This window comes from Canis lupus, chromosome 30 (assembly GCF_048164855.1).
Source record: "Canis lupus baileyi chromosome 30, mCanLup2.hap1, whole genome shotgun sequence".
Lineage (NCBI taxonomy): Eukaryota > Metazoa > Chordata > Mammalia > Carnivora > Canidae > Canis > Canis lupus.
In genome coordinates, this window is record NC_132867.1 from 31,352,879 (window position 1) to 31,369,078 (window position 16,200).

Below are 16,200 nucleotides of genomic sequence, written 5' to 3' on the forward strand. Positions count from 1 at the left end.
TCTGACAGTGCCTGAGCTGTTGCATAAGGGGGCACTGCTCAAGGACCCCAACTCCAGAGTTTAAAAGATGTTTCCTTTGATTCAGAAATTCCTTCCCCAACCTCCCGCTCCTCCCAGAGTAACTGTCCAGTGATCAGCCCCTCACTGTTTGCTCCTCTCTCAGGGCTACAGGGTTGAATGATGCTCCCAGTGGTAACTGACCTTTTCAAAGCTGCTAGCAGAAAATACTCAGTAGAGGAAAAAGAGAAGGTTGCCAGATGAGATGTTGATTCGGCGACAGTAAGTGATTCCCACATTTGTCAACTTGACAATCTGGCACCACCACCTCTGGCTCATTTCTTCTTTTAAGAGTGGAACTCAGGAAGACTCTTGGAAGCGCTCCCTGACATAGTGACTTAACCAGTGTAGAAGAACACACGCAGGCAGTCCTGAGTGCTACGGTGGCCCATGATCTCACAGACCCAGACTCCTTCTTCTTTTTCTTTTTTTTTTAGATTGATTTATTTATTTTAGGGGGGGAGAGGCAGAGAGAGAGAGAGAGAGAGAGAGAGAGAGAGAGAGAGAGTCTCTGCCCTGAGCATGGAGCCAAGGCAGGGCTCGATCTCACAACCCTGAGACCATGACCTGAACTGAAACCAAGAGTTGGACACTTAACCGACTGAGCCACCAAGGTGCCCTGACCCAGGCTCCTTCTATCTTGTTGCTCTGCCATATGTGGCTTTCTTTTCCAGGGTCATCTCATAGTCCAACATGACTGCTGGAGTCCAGCCATTACATCTGTGTTCCAGGAGTCAGAATGGAGAAAAGGGAAGAGGAAGAAATCACTTTAAAAGAGATGTCCCAGGGGCACCTGGGTGGTTCAGTGGTTGAGCGTCTGCCTTTGGCTCAGGTCATGATCCCAGGGTCTTGGGATGGAGCCCCACATCGGAAGAGGGGGTGAGAGAGGCTATTTGAATGAAAACCAGAGGAGCCTGGGGGGCTCAGTTGGTTAAACAATTGCCTTCAGCTCAGGTCATGATCCTGGAGTCCCAAGATTGAGACCCACGTCGGGCTCCCTGCTTCTCCCTCTGACCCTCCCCTGTCCTGTGCTCTCTCTCCCTCTCTCTCTCTCAAATAAATAAATAAAATCTTTAAAAAATAAAGATAAATGAAAATGCAAAACAAATATGAGACTAACTTTGTTTCCTGGCCAACTCAAGAGACATCCACTGTATTTCATCATGTCAGGGGTGAGGGCCTGGTCCAATGGGGTCCCTACCAGTTCACCCTGATGTCCAGCTGATCCAGCTTACCCCTGCAGGAGCCTTGACAACATCACAGAGTCCGGTGCAGGACTGGGCCCATCTCTCATGAATTCAGACCAGTTACTTGAATACGTAGCCCAGCTTCCCCAGGCCCCATAAGGCACCCACGTATGAGGAGGCTCAGCTAGCTCAGGTTCAGGGCCCTCGCTGGCCTACATGTTGCCTCTGTGACAATTACAAAAGTCACTCTTCCTCTAGATGGATGTAGCCCCTGGATACATGGCTTGGTTTGAAAAATTAGAAAAAAGTCACCCTCTGGGAAGATGCAGCTCCATTGTCGATCTCCGCTCCCATGTCTCTCCTCGGCCAGGAACATTTGTGCTCTGCACAACCTGAACAGCTGTGCATGGTAGCCCTGATAAAGGCGATAGAGACTAGGGGCTGCCATCCTGTTTCTTGATCACCCAAACTACCGTGAGTTGCCGTCTCCCAAGTCCAAGGGGTACCTTATAATCCTGCCCCATGATGTGTCCCTCCCTCCACTCTGCTAGCTGGAGAAGATACAGCGAAGCAGTTACAGAATCGGATAAACCTGGGCTCAGATTCGGGGCATTGCACTTACGAGCTGGATGACCTTGGGCAGCTTCTGGACCCTCCTGAGACCCGGTTTCCTCATCTCTACAGTGAGACTGGTAATACCTATGTTGGGATTCTTAAGAAGATTCAGGGAGAGATAACCTGTACGGATTATTTAGAATTCGGTTCAGCTCTGAAAAACAGAAAAATGCAGAAAGAACGGCATAAACTAAGATGCAAATCTGTTTCCTCCCTGCGCTCGGGAGGCAGGAGGCAGCACACCCAGCTCCGATCTCGGTCCCGCTGTGCATGAAGCGCAGCTTCCCGGAGGAGGCGGTTGCTGAGCAAGCCCTAGAAGTTGGGGTCGAAGTCGCTCAGGGGACGTGTGTCCGGAGGAGGGTCTGTCTGGGGAGAGGGAGCAGCGGGAGCCCAGCGTGGAGACCAGACATGGGGCGCCTGTTTGGAGCATGGCTCAGGCTGGGATCCCTAGATGGGGATTGCTGTTCAAGAGATTTATTCGGTGGGCGGAGGGGGGGGCTCTCCGAGGGGAGTGGGAGGGCATGCATGGGGGGATGGAGGGGACCCCGCTGGGGGGGATGTGGAAATAGCCCATTCCATGTGGCCTGAGGAGCGGAGTGTCACGGGCAGGCCTCGCAGGCCGCACAGGTGTGGGGAGCATGGGGGGAAGGAAGGGGCCCAAACTCCCCGTCCAGGTGGCTCCCACATGGCAATTCCCTGGGGGCTGGGGCAGCTGTGGGGAGCAGCCAAAACCTCCCAGCAGTGGGGCGACAGGTGCAACAAGCTGGTTAAGCGAATGCGGGAGGAGGATACAGGTGAGGGAAGAAGACGGGCTCAGCCACAGGGAAGGCCGCGCAGTCCCATCAGGCTGGGCCACGGGGCGCAGGGAGGGGATGGTGGGGGACCTTGTGTCACTCGGGGCGGGGGGCGGGGAATGGCTGAGCGGCCCAGCTCACAGCGCCCACAGCTCGGTGGACGGTCGTGAGCACCTGCTGTGACCCAGGCCCGGCCGTTCCCACCAGATGAGGGGTTAGGGATGGAACACTGCCGCCCAGGGGGAGCCCTCGACGTGCCCCGGCAAGTGGGGCTCACAGGGAGGGGGTGCAGGCAAGACGGAAGCCGAGGGACATTAAGGCAGCTGTCCAATTTGGAGACCGCAAAAATACAGTAAGACCCCAAATCGGCTTCTTGATCACCCAAAACAAGTGATATTTGGCACAGCTTTCAGTGATTGATGCGCTTTAGTTATTACAACTCTTTAGACGTTGGCGTTTTAATGACAGTAGCTCCATTGTGAGCATGAGTTTGGATTAAAGGAGCCCTCGGAGGGGCGCTGGGTATCCCAGGTGGTTAAGGGCCTGACTCTTGATTTGGCTCAGGGTTGGATCTTCGGGTTGTGGGATCGAGCCCCATGTTGGGCTCTGCGCTGGGCGAGGAGCCTGCTTAAGATTCTCTCTCTCCCTGTGCCCTCAGGCATCTGTTTGGGGGAATGTCTTAGGTTGGGATCCCTAGGAGCAGAACCAGAGAACCCCCCTACTCCCTCCCTTAAAAAAAGTAGGAGCACCGGGGCTCCCCGGGGGGGTTCAGCGGTTTAGTGCCTCCTTCAGCCCAAGGCCTGACCCTGGGGACCCGGGATCAAGTCCCACGTCGGGCTCCCGGCATGGAGCCTGCTTCTTCCTCTACCTGTGTCTCTGCCTCTCCCTCTCTCTCTCTCTCCTCTCTGTGTCTCTCATGAATAAATAAATAAAATATTAAAAAAAAATAGGAGCCCCTTGAGACTTCTACTTCTGGCCAAAGTGGGGAAACAGAGATTGGATTTACGCCTCCCACTTGAAAGAATGAAAAAAACTAAAGAAATATATGAAAAAAATCCTAAAGAAATATATGAACGATGTCTTTAGGACACTGGACACGAGGCAAAGAGGGCCCGTGTTGTCCTCGCCACCGTCTTGCTGCAGCACAGGGAAGGCAGTCCCGGGGGAGCCCAGCGGATAACTGGAGCTGACGGCACAGAACTGTGCGTCCGGGAGGCCACGGCGACCAGAGCTCCCAGGCGCACAGAGACCCAGAGATGAGCAGGGGTCCCCTGGAGAACCACCCCAGGACAGTGACATGATCACATAAAAGGACTGGGGCGGGGGGGGGGGGGGGGGCGGGGACTATGTCCGGAGCCCACAAGGGTTGTGGTGCCTGTCGTACCAGCCCGACTGGTTTGGCTGGGTGTCCCGCCTGGTGTCGATGGATGGGGGCAGTGACAGTGCTGCTCTAACCCTGTGGGCTCCGTCTGTTGGAACCCCCACCTCTGATCCCCAGTTGGATCCCTTCTGGGGGAGCCTCTCCTCCTATGTGGCTCTCCAACTCCGAGGACCCCGGGGCCCGCCACGACCAGGCCCTCTGCTGTCACTCAGCCACCACATGGTCTCCTGGAGAGCCGGCTGGGCCTCTGTCACGGTGACACAATCCTGAGCTAATGTGTCACCGGGCTGTGTTTGTAGCCAAGGAAGTGCTACATTTCCCACGGCTTTGTATAAACTTCCTTTCATTAAACCGGCCCAGAATGCGTGCATCTGGGGGTCACAGGCTGTGAACGCTGCTCTGAGATTCTAAATTTAGCAGCGCCTCTTCCCCTGGGGTCCCCAGATACGGACTCTGGGAGGTGCAGCACCCAGAGAGGGATGGGGGAGCACCAGGTGGAGCGGGATGGGGGGAGCGCCAGGTGGGCAGGTGCTCCCCATGCACCCTGTCCTGTCCGGAGGGGGAGGCTGTGCCCTTCTGCAGCGGCAGAGGCAGGTAGAGGGTCTGAGGCCCAGGGTGCTCCCTGGTCTCGGCAAGACCCCCCAGAGGGTCACTGTTCTCTCGGGTGCTTCTGCTCCCCTCTATTTTTGTCCCATCCTCACGCCAGGAAAGGTAGGCTTTCAGGTTCTTCAAGGGCAGTGAGGCCATTGGAGCAGGAGACAACTACCACTTGTGAGTTTGTGACTCAGTTTCCCGGGGAGGGGGCACAGGGTGCCACCCAGGGCCCCTTGGGAGGCAGAGGGATGGAGGGGAAAGGCAGGCAGGGGCCTTCACCATGGTTCAACAGGAAGGTGGGGAGAAGCAAGGGGGGTGGGCTTGGGGTTGGTTTGGGGAACCTAGCAGGCTCCAGGGTGTAGGGTGCCCCCAGGGGTCTGGCACCGGCCTGGGCGTGGTTAGGACAGGGGACAAGCGGCCTGGAGGGTCAGAGCCCGGGAAAGGAGGCGTTTGGGGTGCGGGCTCTGGATTGGTTGGTTCGCCTAGGAAAGCCAGGCTCCCAGGTGAGTAGTTTGCTGTCTCCAGGAATCCCTGGTCCTGCAGGGCCCCTCCGTCCGCGTGGACAAGGCCCAGGTGTCAAAGCATCAGGATCACAGGGAGGTGCCGAATCTCCGTTTTGACCCGGACGGATTTGGATCAAGTGCCCCTTCCTCCCGCCCGTCTGGCACACTTGCTGCCTGTGCACCTCGGGTGTCGGATAAAAGGCTGTGTTTTATGGGGTCACCACCACTGCTTGTCTGTCTTGCTTCGTGCAAGTTATCCCGACACCCTCAGCAACCCGGAGGTCAGCTAAGGCAGGTGTGAGTACGTCTGATGTCCACGCTCCCTCTCCTTGCAACAGCGCGCCAGTTTTGTTCAAGGTGGCGATATTCCTGGCTAAAATCCTGACCCCTGGGACACCTGGGCGGCTCAGTGGTTGAGCATCTGCCTTCAGTTCAGGGCGTGATCCTAGGGTCCCGGGATCAAGTCCTGCATCGGGCTCCCCGCAGGGAGCCTGCTTCTCCCTCTGCCTGTGTCTCTGCCTCTCTCTCTGGGTTTCTCATGAATAAAATAAATAAAATCTTTATAAAACATAAAAGTAAATAAAATCCTGACCCCCCAGCCCCCCACCCACTCCTGTGTGGCTGGCATGGATGAAGCAATCAGTCCTGGCCAATGGGACACAGAGTGGCTGAGGGAGGTGGTAGGAGGCACAAACACAAGGGCACCGCACTGTGGCCTCTTGCCTGCCCACCCCCCCACCCCGTCCTTCTGCCCGATACACAAGTGCGGTACTTAGAGGCACCACAGCCATCTCACATGAGGAGAGAGTTGCAGGCCGATGACGGTGGTGATGGCGCAGGAAGCCAGGAGGAGCCGGTGCACGGGGGCCTGCGCCGTCCTGGTGGACCAGGTTGGCAATGCTGCTACTCCCATTTCACAGAGCAGCAAACTGAGGCTCATCAGGTTAAAAATTACCCAAGATCCTGCAGCTCCTCAACGACAGAGCCTGCTATGGACTGAACTGTGTCCTCCCCAAATTCATACATCGAAGCCCTCATCCTTATTTCCTTTGATGGTGACAGCATTTGGAAATAAGGTCAAAGGAGGTCGCTGCCGTGGGCTGGTCTCAGTGCCCCGTGCTGTGGTTGGACGGGCCCTTGTGGCTCGTATTATGATCGCAAGATGTCCTTCAGCAGCAACCAGCAGGAAACTTGGGAACGGAGGTTTATTACTTATAGGAGCAGGAGGTTACACAGAGCAGCTGGGGGAGCGCAGCAAGGTCTCGGGGAGGGAGAGAGGGAGAGAGAGAGAGAGAGAGAGAACACAGCCCTGGGAGTTTGCTTTTAGTAGGGCTGAGGGTGGAGGCTAGGGTTTTGAGGGTTCATTCTCTACTGGTGCATTTAAAATACAAGAGTGGGAATTAAAGGGTGGGAAGAGAAAAAAAAAACAACAAAACAAAACCAGACGAGAGGTCCACACGGTCCGTTATCTAAATCAAGCAAGACGTCTATGACCAAGGAGGCCAGCAGGTGGGGAGCTGGCCCCGTGGTCACCGAGCGGCCTCTTGGAAGTAGAGGCCTCCAGCACCGACAATCCAGTCTGGCGTTCGTACTGCAAAGGAGAGAAAACCCAGTTGCCAGGGTTTACTGTCGTCCTAAGGGTGGGGCTCCAATCCAATAGGCCCGGTGTCCTAATAAGAAGGGGAAGAGGGATCCCTGGGTGGCACAGGGGTTTGGCGCCTGCCTTTGGCCCAGGGCGCGATCCTGGAGACCCGGGATCGAATCCCACGTCGGGCTCCCGGTGCATGGAGCCTGCTTCTCCCTCTGCCTGTGTCTCTGCCTCTCTCTCTCTCTCTCTGTGACTATCATATTTATCATAAATAAATAAAAATTAAAAAAAAAGAAGGGGAAGAGACACCAGGGATGCACAGACACACGGGGGTGGGGAGCGTGTGAGGACGCAGCCAGAAGGTGGCCCGGCGCAAGCCGAGGGGACAGGCCCCAGGAGGAAGCAATGTGCCGACACCTCGCTCTTGGATCCAGCCTCCGGAGCCCTGGGGAAAGAGGTGTTTGTTCAAACCTGGGCATCTGTGCTATTTTGTTCTGGCCCCTGGAGCCTGTGAACACAGCATCCGAATTCAGACCCCGATGGGAACTCATGCTTAGGCATTTTCTCCTTCACCACCGGCTTTTTGTGCTTCCTGCCTTTTGTGGCTGAGGAGCCTCTGCACCCCCTCTCCCCTCACATAGAGACCCTGACTCAGATCCCGGAGGAGGCTGGTGGTGGGCGGGTGGTGGTGGGAGGGGAGCGGCCTTCCTGTGGCCGTGGCTGGGGTGGAGACCACCGTGGTCTTCCCTCGGGAGAAGTGCGGGGTTTCGTCTCCTCTTGCACTGCCCGTGTTTGAGACCGACCCCTGCTTCCCTGTCTGAGCTGAGCCTCATCCCCCGCACCCAGCCGGGCCGAGGAGGGAACCAGCCGGGACCCCATCCTAGTGCTGTCCAGGAAGACTGTCTAATAGACCATGGAAGAGAGATCTCTCAGGAACAGCGAGAGGAACGTGGCAGGACGTAAATCATCTGTACAGTTCGTGGTTTTACAGCCAGCATCAAAGGCGGGTTACATTTTGTCAAATGCCTCGTTGGCGTGTGTAGACACGGCCATGTGATTTTTTTCTCCCAGCTCTGTGAATATGATCTATTTCCTAACATTAAGTTGACCCTGCATTTCTGGAATAAATCCCACTTGGTGGTGATAGATTATATTTAATGTGATTGGGGATTCTCTTGGCTTCTATTTTTATTAAGAAGGTTTGCATCAGGGAGGTCTGGGTGGCTCGGCGGTTGGGCGTCTGCCTTTGGCCCAGGGCCTGATCCCAGGGTCCCGGGGTCGAGTCCCATGTCTGGCTCCCTGCATGGAGCCTGCTTCTTCCTCTGCCTGCCTCTCCCTCTCTCTCATGAATAAATAAATAAAATCTTAAAAAAAAAAAGTTTGCAACAGTATTTGTGAGCGATAGAGGATTGTCTTTGGCAGTTCTACTAATCGTGTTATATTAGGGTCACGGAAGTAACCGAGAAGTGCCTGTTCTTTTTCTGTGCTCCGCGATGGTTCATGCAGCTTTGTGACGCATGGGTCTTTCAAGTTTTCATAGAGTCCCTTGGCGATTGTTTTGTGTGTGGGGGTTGAGTTTTCTCTCTTTCTTCTATGAAAGTTCTCTGCCTACATGTTTTACCTCTACTTGGGCTGATTCTGGTACACTGGACTTTTTTTTTTTTAAGATTTTATTTATTTATTCATTTATGAGAAACACAGAGAGAGAGGCAGAGACACAGGCAGAGGGAGAAGCAGGCTCCACGCAGGGAGCCCGATGTGGGACTCGATCCCAGGTCTCCAGGATCAGGCCCTGAGCAGAAGGCAGATGCTCAACCGCTGAGCCACCCGGGGATCCCTACACTTGACTTTCTTAGAAGTTTATCCATCCCTTCCAAGTTTTTAGATTTGCTTAAACTAGTGCAAAATATATTTTGTTTCTGGTGTATTCAAAACGCTGTCAACCAGCCCCCGACTCTGTGCCACTCGCAGTGGAATATGAACACAATCTGAGCACGCGCCACGCAGGGAAGGGCCCCTCCGCACACCCGGTGACCCCTGGTCTCCAGCCCTGGCTCAACGGCTCACAAGGCTTCAGTACAAAGGCTGAGTCTTGGCCACCGTGACGAGGGGAGCTGCTCCGAGGGGAGCTGCTCGGGACCCAGGGGGTGGGAAATGCAAGGAGAAAAGGAGATTTCACGGGTCAAACATCCACAGCCAGGCAGTGAGCTGGCGGCAAGGCGGCGGCTGCGGACACGGAGCTGGTGGAAATGATCTGTCGTCTCATTTTAAGAAATTCTTCTGCTTATTTTACTCTTGTCATTTCCTACTTTGTGTATTTATGGGTTTTTTTTTTTTTTTGCCTTTAGTTATGGCAGCTAATAGTTTTCTAATACCGTTTATTTTTCAAACTATCAATTTTGATGTATTAAATGCTTTTTCAACTCATTACATTTCTGCTTTAACCTCATTCATTCCTGCCTTTTGCTTTCTTTTGTTCCCTCGCTGGTCCTCTGCTAGTTAAATCAGTTTAACTGACTGACTTTCACTTTTATGGTTTCTGGTATTTAATGCTAGACCTTCTTCTAGATCCTGTTGTAGCACAATCATATGTTCTGTGCTGCTTTCACATCATTACTTTCTAGAAACTGTACAGCTTTGGAGGATCTCCTATCTCTCAAGGGGTTAGTGTGAATTTGTGGTTTGCACTATGATCAGAAAATGCTGTTTGTATTGATTATACTTTGGGGATTTTTTTATTTTTTTGGTGACTTTTCTATGTGTGAATCTATGTGTGAAACTTTTTTTTCTTTTTTAAGATTTGATTTATTGACTTGAGAGTGAGTGAGCTTGCAAGCAGGGGGAGGAGCAGAGGGAAAGGGAGAGACTGCACTGAGTGTGGAGCCTGACATGGGGCTCTATCCCATGACCTCAAGATCATGGCCTGAGCAGAAATCAGAGTCAGACGCCTAACCATCTGAGCCACTGAGGTGCCTCTGGTAAAACTTTTTTTGACAAAAAAAAGTTACAGAAAAAGTGATGTCTGGGCATTTCTTTAAAAGATTTCAATAGGGGCCACTGCGAGAACAGATTGCAAAGCATTGATCAACAAGGCACTGATAATTTTTGTAGCTGAATGGTGGGTACTTGGGAGTTCAACATGGTTTGGGTTTTTTTGTACTTTCCCAGTAAATTTCAATTTTCATGATAAAAAATTTTTAACACCTTCTCTCTGGAAGACGGTATTTTTTTCTTAGAAGTTTATTTTTTGGCTAATCTCTACATCCAGCACGGGGCTCAAACTCATGACCCTGAGATCAAGAGTCACATGCTCTATCTTCTGGGTGCTTCTGGAGGATGGTATTTGATTTTGAAAATGTCCCCCCCCCCCCCCCCCCACCTTAAATAGGCATTTTAAAAAGTCATGAAGAGCAAACCTGATCATTGGGTTCTGATCTAAAACCAGTCTGGGCTCCCGGGTGCTGGCTGGTGGAGCTTCTGCTCACCAGGAGGTCAGGGCTGCAGAGGCCCACAGGTGACTAGAAGTGGCCTCAGGGCGGGACAGTGCAGAGATGCATGGTCAGTGAGGTGGCCCTAGGAGGACAGGGCTAGAATTCAGCTGGAGTGAGGAAAGGCCTAAAGGAACAATTATCATGCAGCACACTGGCTGTTGTGAGGCCAAAAGGGGGCTCTAGGACCCCAAACTCTCTCAAGGGGAGGGTGCTCCATCCCGCATTTGGGAGATACAGTCCTGAGGGGGGGGGTAGTGTGGGCGTCTACCCATCCGGCTTCACACGCCCCACCAGAAGCTTCTCAGAGACACTTCTCTTTTCCTACTTGCCATTTTTGCACGAAGGTTTGGTAGCTTTTCTGTTTGGTAGAATTTCTGTGGCCCTTTTCAGACACACAAAACCGGATGGAAGCCTCCAAGGACAGGAAGACCCTGCCCCATTTGGAGCTGTGTTGGGTGGCATGGATTCACTAGGATGCTGCTTTTTTTAAGTTAGCTGATCTCTTAAGGTGTGCTCTGTGTAGTAATAGGATTTCCTGGACTCTGCCAACGATTCCTCCTCTAAAATGCAGTTATGATCGTGTGACCACTTCCCCAATCAAGAAGGCTTTGAGACTGACCTTCCCTGAGGAAGTCTGCAGGCCTCCAAATCGGGTTGTGACAATGGCACACACGGTGGGCCAGAAAACAGCGCTCTACTAGGCACAGAGTGACCCACACTCCACCCTGCACCAGGAAATCCCACCTCAGCCACAGCCTGTGGAAGCAAGAGCATCCCTGACCCCGGCAGGTGCTGACTGTGGACCGTCACTGACCTTGGAGCATGACCTTGTGGAGAATTCACATCTCTCTCCCCCCTCCTAGCCCCATTGCTCCCTTTATCCCTAAGGGTAAAGGCAAAGCAGCCCCTGGATGAGGAGAGAAGGCACCGTCCTTTCACTGGTCCTGACATCAGCTTTGTCTTCAAGTGTCACAATACTTGCTTCTGAGGGAAAAGAACTAAATCTTAAGACAGTGCCCTGCCTCCAGAGCTCCCCGTCCGTCCAGGGTGACAGCCGTTTAAGGGGACTACAATGACTAGCAGCCTGGAGGGAGGATGGGAAAGTGTAGCAGGCCAAGTGCAGGGACATTGGGAGAGGGGACAGAAGCCACTTCTCAGCCTCACTTGGGCTGGGGAAGTTAGGTGACAATCGGAGGGTTGTGTTACGTAGCTGATGCCTCAACTGAGAAAAATATTATAAACGAGAAGTATTTAAGTTTATAATTTTAAAAATATACTTACAGGCTGCCTTTGTAACTCTGGTGGCTCCCGAGTGAAAACTCGCAGGCTCGCTTCGCTGTCAGCCTCATGGACGTCACCTTCTCAGGTAGCTGTGGGAGCACCGAGGGCCTGAGCTAAATGTGGGGCTCCTAGGAAGGTGTTTTGGTGACACAGTTCAATGGTTTCAGCAGAGGTTTCCTCTTTCTGGAAAATTCAAGGCAGCCTCTCTTTTAAAGAAATGCTCCCTAGATTTTTTAAGTAGGCTCCACACCCAATGTGGGGCTCAAACTCAGGACCATGAGATCAAGCATCACATGCTCTCCCAACTGAGCCAGCCAGGCGTCCCCCTTACCTGAAGGTTTTACTTTAAAAAATACATATATAAAATTCATAGTTTTACAAATCATGTACATGTCATCATCCTAATACAATTTATGATTTTACAAATTACAGAGAATATAATTTGCTTAATTTTGAAATTATATTTTGACAATGGCATTTCGGAAATGTAGTCCACTTTGAAAGAAAGAAAAATGTCTGACACTTTCTCAGTCTTAGATTTTTAAGTGTTTCAACAAGGACAGGGGATACACACACCCTAAAAATTCTGTTTTTTACCCCAAGCAAGTTGTTTGTTAAGCCAGGTAGGTTTCCTATCCTTTTCCTCCATCTCAGCTCAAGGCCAATCTTCCAATGTAGACAGCTTGGGTGAAATTTTCACAGGCCAAATAATTTTTGCTAATCAATTCGTGACATTTCTCTTCTATAGATGTCCACCAATCAGGGGGTCCCTATAGCATAAAGCTATTAAAATCCTATATTCAATCACGTAAATCATATTTACTTCCCAGGCAAAATCAAGAGCTATCCCCGCTCGAGAGCTCTTTCATCAGCTCAGTGTAAATTGCCTCTAGAAATGCCAAGAGTTTTCCGGCCCCGGAAACAGTTGCCAGAAAAGGTGGACGTGTGTTCATGTGAGCGGAGTTCATTTTGTGAAGGTCTAGTAGTTAAACTCAAAGCAGCTCTCCGGTTTGCGGCTTTGCTTTGCATATCAATGCCCTTAGTTGTTTTATTTCCATTTCTTTTACTTTACAGCATAAGTGATTTAGTCATACCACCGGATTCGGATCAGATCGAAAGAATCAGATCAGATCGAAAGAGCTGAGTGCATTTTGTAGTTTGCAAATTTATCGCTAAAACCCAAATTGCCCTGAGCCTATGGGATCCATTCCAGCACAATGCAAATGGGATAACAAGAAATGAGAAGCCACAAGAATGAATAATGCTGCTATTGTGTCTGCCCAGTGTTGGGGGGGGGTGGAGGGTTGGGGTGGGAGGGGCGATAAGCAGCCAGGGAGTCCAGGAGGCCTGTGGACATTTACTGCACCATGATCATGTCATCCGTGTCGCTCATACATGGCCTCGTCTTATTTCAGGAAGATGCAGATGGAGGGACAGAACGAAGGGCTCGGGTGTGTTCTCACCTTCATCAGCCTGGCGCTGACGGCCGCTGGGGCGCCCAGGGCATGTGGGCCTCTCCATGAGCCAACATAGCCAGCCATGGGATCGGGGACTCGGGTGACAAAACTGGTATGGGTTTCTTGGGTGCTTTCATTTTGTGTTTCAGGATGATCCTGCCTTGTGGTGGAAACAGCAAGACAGACGTGGCTGTTGGTTGCTTGGTCTGAATGAACAGACTTCAATCTATTCAAAGCAATGATGGGCCAGGACTTGGCCCGTGGGAATCTGTTCATCGCTGGCCTCTGCACCACTCTGGTGTGACCCAGAGTCCTGTGCGCAGTCTGTCTTCCAGCCAGGACATAACCCCTCACTCTTCCTTTCGTTTGGGGCGGCGGTTTTCCGAGTGGAGTCCAGCTTCTGTTTTGCTTATACCATTTTGATCAAGGGTGGGTGTGGGCATCTCTCCTCTTAAGTGACAGGTGAACCAGAGCAGTCTCAGGACCCACAGTCCCCCAACTGTTGCCTGAGGCATGAAAATAATTGCAGGTTGCCCTGTGTCCAATCAGGAGGGCCCCTCGGCTAGGTCCCGCACAGATGTGTGTTCCCTGGATGCCCCCGGCCTGCTGCTCACTAGCCCCTGGTTTCAGGTGTCAATAGAAGCTTCCCGTTAGAGCTAACACAGACTCTGGGACAAGCAGGTGGGGTTTTAGATCCTTCATCTTGGGCCAATGAACCTTCCTGGGCCTTGGTTTCCTTGTTTGTGAAATGACAACCATCCTGGTTTCTTCCTAATGTGGCTGTTGTGAGGTATAAATGAGAAAATGTACGTGAAGCACTTAGTGTAGGCATCTGGGAAACAGTAGGGTGCCAGCGGCGGCTACCATTACCGTGACGTCTCGTACTGGACTTCTACTGGAAGTCCCACCATCTCTCTCCTTGAACTCAGGCCAGTAGAGCTTTCTGCAACAAGGAGTGATGACCCCAGGGACCTCCTGGCCATCACAGCGTGGTGGGGGCAGTTTTGGAGGCTTTGCAGGGGACCTCCACAGTGTGCGAGGCCGCTGTGCTCTAAGCATGTGGCTGTTAATTTCAAGCTTGATGGCACATTCTTTGCAGAGCAGTTGTCAAGGAACGCAGTAATCCTGTGACAGAAATACTGCCCAGGGTTTCAGTTTGCTAGTCCAAAGGGTTTTTAGGTGGTGTCAAATTTTATTACTAGCATTCCTGGTCTCCACGAAATAACCATATAAGAACACAAGTTACGTAAAAGGACAAAATTATGGGCCCAGCTTAGCATTGCAGTCAATAGGCACTTGGTTTCCTTTGGATACTGGTCTGAAGATGGGTTAAAAAAAAAAAAGGTAATAGCAAGATTGAGTTTGTAGGGTGGTCTGTAACCTCCTGTCTGGCCAGGTGACTTGCTGATAAACTGATTCCTGAGCAAGTCCTGAGTATGACCCCTCGGCTCTGCCCTCACTAGGAACGTGACCAAGGAGGACTCAGGTCGCTGTCTCAGATGACCGCCAGCCTCCACGGTGGGTGATGCACAGTGACTGACTCCACATCAACACGGTGGGCACAGAGTGGGCACCAGTGACCGCCAGCCCCCTTGCTTTATGGACAGCTGCCAAGGGGCTGCTCTGTCTGAATAGAGAGCCTGGAGCTATTGAAGCAGCGAAGGGCAGAGAGGAGTGTTCTTTTTAACATGAGTATCCAACACAGAAGTGTAGTGTGATGTAGAAGTCTAGTGATTTCTATACCCCGAAGTGAGTGACTCTTTGGCTAATAACTTTGGATTATGTGAAGCCATAGAGTAACTATCATGGCCACTAAAGCATTTATATCCCATCGAGTCAATAAGAATTCCTAATGATGTAGAACAGTAGTTCTTGGAAAGATCTAGTATGATTGTGTGGCTTGCTAACATTTTTTTGCAAGTCTGGCACCGATGCAAAGCACATGAGCCATACATTGTCAAAGGCAGGATGCTCCTCAAATAAAATCATAAGATCTCATTGCAAACTTCACGTCATCCAATACAAAAACTCTTCATGGAGACGCTCAAAATTATAATCAAAGTCAAAAGGAAGAAGATACAGATTTGATTTTATGAAATTTGACAAACAGAAGAGTGAGGTGCAATCAAGACTTAGGGTGGGCTACAACCCACTTTAGGAAACTTTGCTTTGGGAACAGAAGGAACCTCAGGAGCCAGCTTGGGGGCAGCAGCTCTAAGTAACTGGAAATGGTGGGGAGGCTGAACATTTTGGGAGAAGAACCTGGATAGATGCTTGAGGTCCTTTCTGCTCTTGGGAAGCTAGTCTCTGCCAAGGACCCGATCCTTGCCTTGAGGTGGGGGCAGCGTCTTGGAGAATCTTGCTGCTGGAGATGGGCAGAGGGGGAAGTGACTAGCCCTGCTCTCCCCTGCCCCCCAGAAGCCTGCCCCTCAGCAGGTATAAAGCATATCCTCTCCGCTCGCCACCCCCCTTGCCATCTCAGCCCCATCTCTGTGGCCGAGGGGGAGGAAGAGGAACGGTGGGCACAGGAGGGCCAGAGCAGGGGAAGTCCCTGTCACTTCACAATTCCTCATGGTGAGCACACTGCAAGTCCTCCAACTAGGGGAACGGTATCCTACAGACCCAAAGCTAAGCAGGACAGGATTTCTAGGCCACCCTGGCTGCCCAGGCAGTCCCAGAGATGAACTGAACTCAAGTCTCAGGGTCTGTGGGGATGATGGGTCGGGGTTTAAAATCAAAGGTGTGTTGGGCAGCCCGGGTGGCTCAGCAGTTTAGCACCGCCTTTAGCCCTGGGCCTGATCCTGGAGACCAGGGATCGAGTCCCGCATCGGGCTCCCTGCACGGAGCCTGCTCTCCCTCTGCCTGTGTCTCTGCCACTCTTGCTTTCTCTCTCTGTCTCTCTCATGAATAAAAAAAAAAAAAAAAAAAAGGATTAAAAAAAAATAAAATCAAAGGTATCCTAGAAAACCCATCAGGATGGGTGGTCACCGACCCCAACGCCACTGTCAGCCTCAGGGGAAGTCTTGCCCATGGAGAGCTGCAGGCTGAGGCCACAAGGGACAAGCATCTGTTACGGGGTTTGCATTCGTTTTCAGGAAAAACCCAGCAATGCCAGAACTTGTTTCCAGGTCAGACAAGCTTGTTACCTGGTTTCCATCATGGGTGTAGCCTGTACACCTGGAAAGCAAGGCCAGTCAGGTGTCAGCCAGGAGGCGAGCTTTACCTTGGAGGCTGGGCGATGCCTGGTGACTT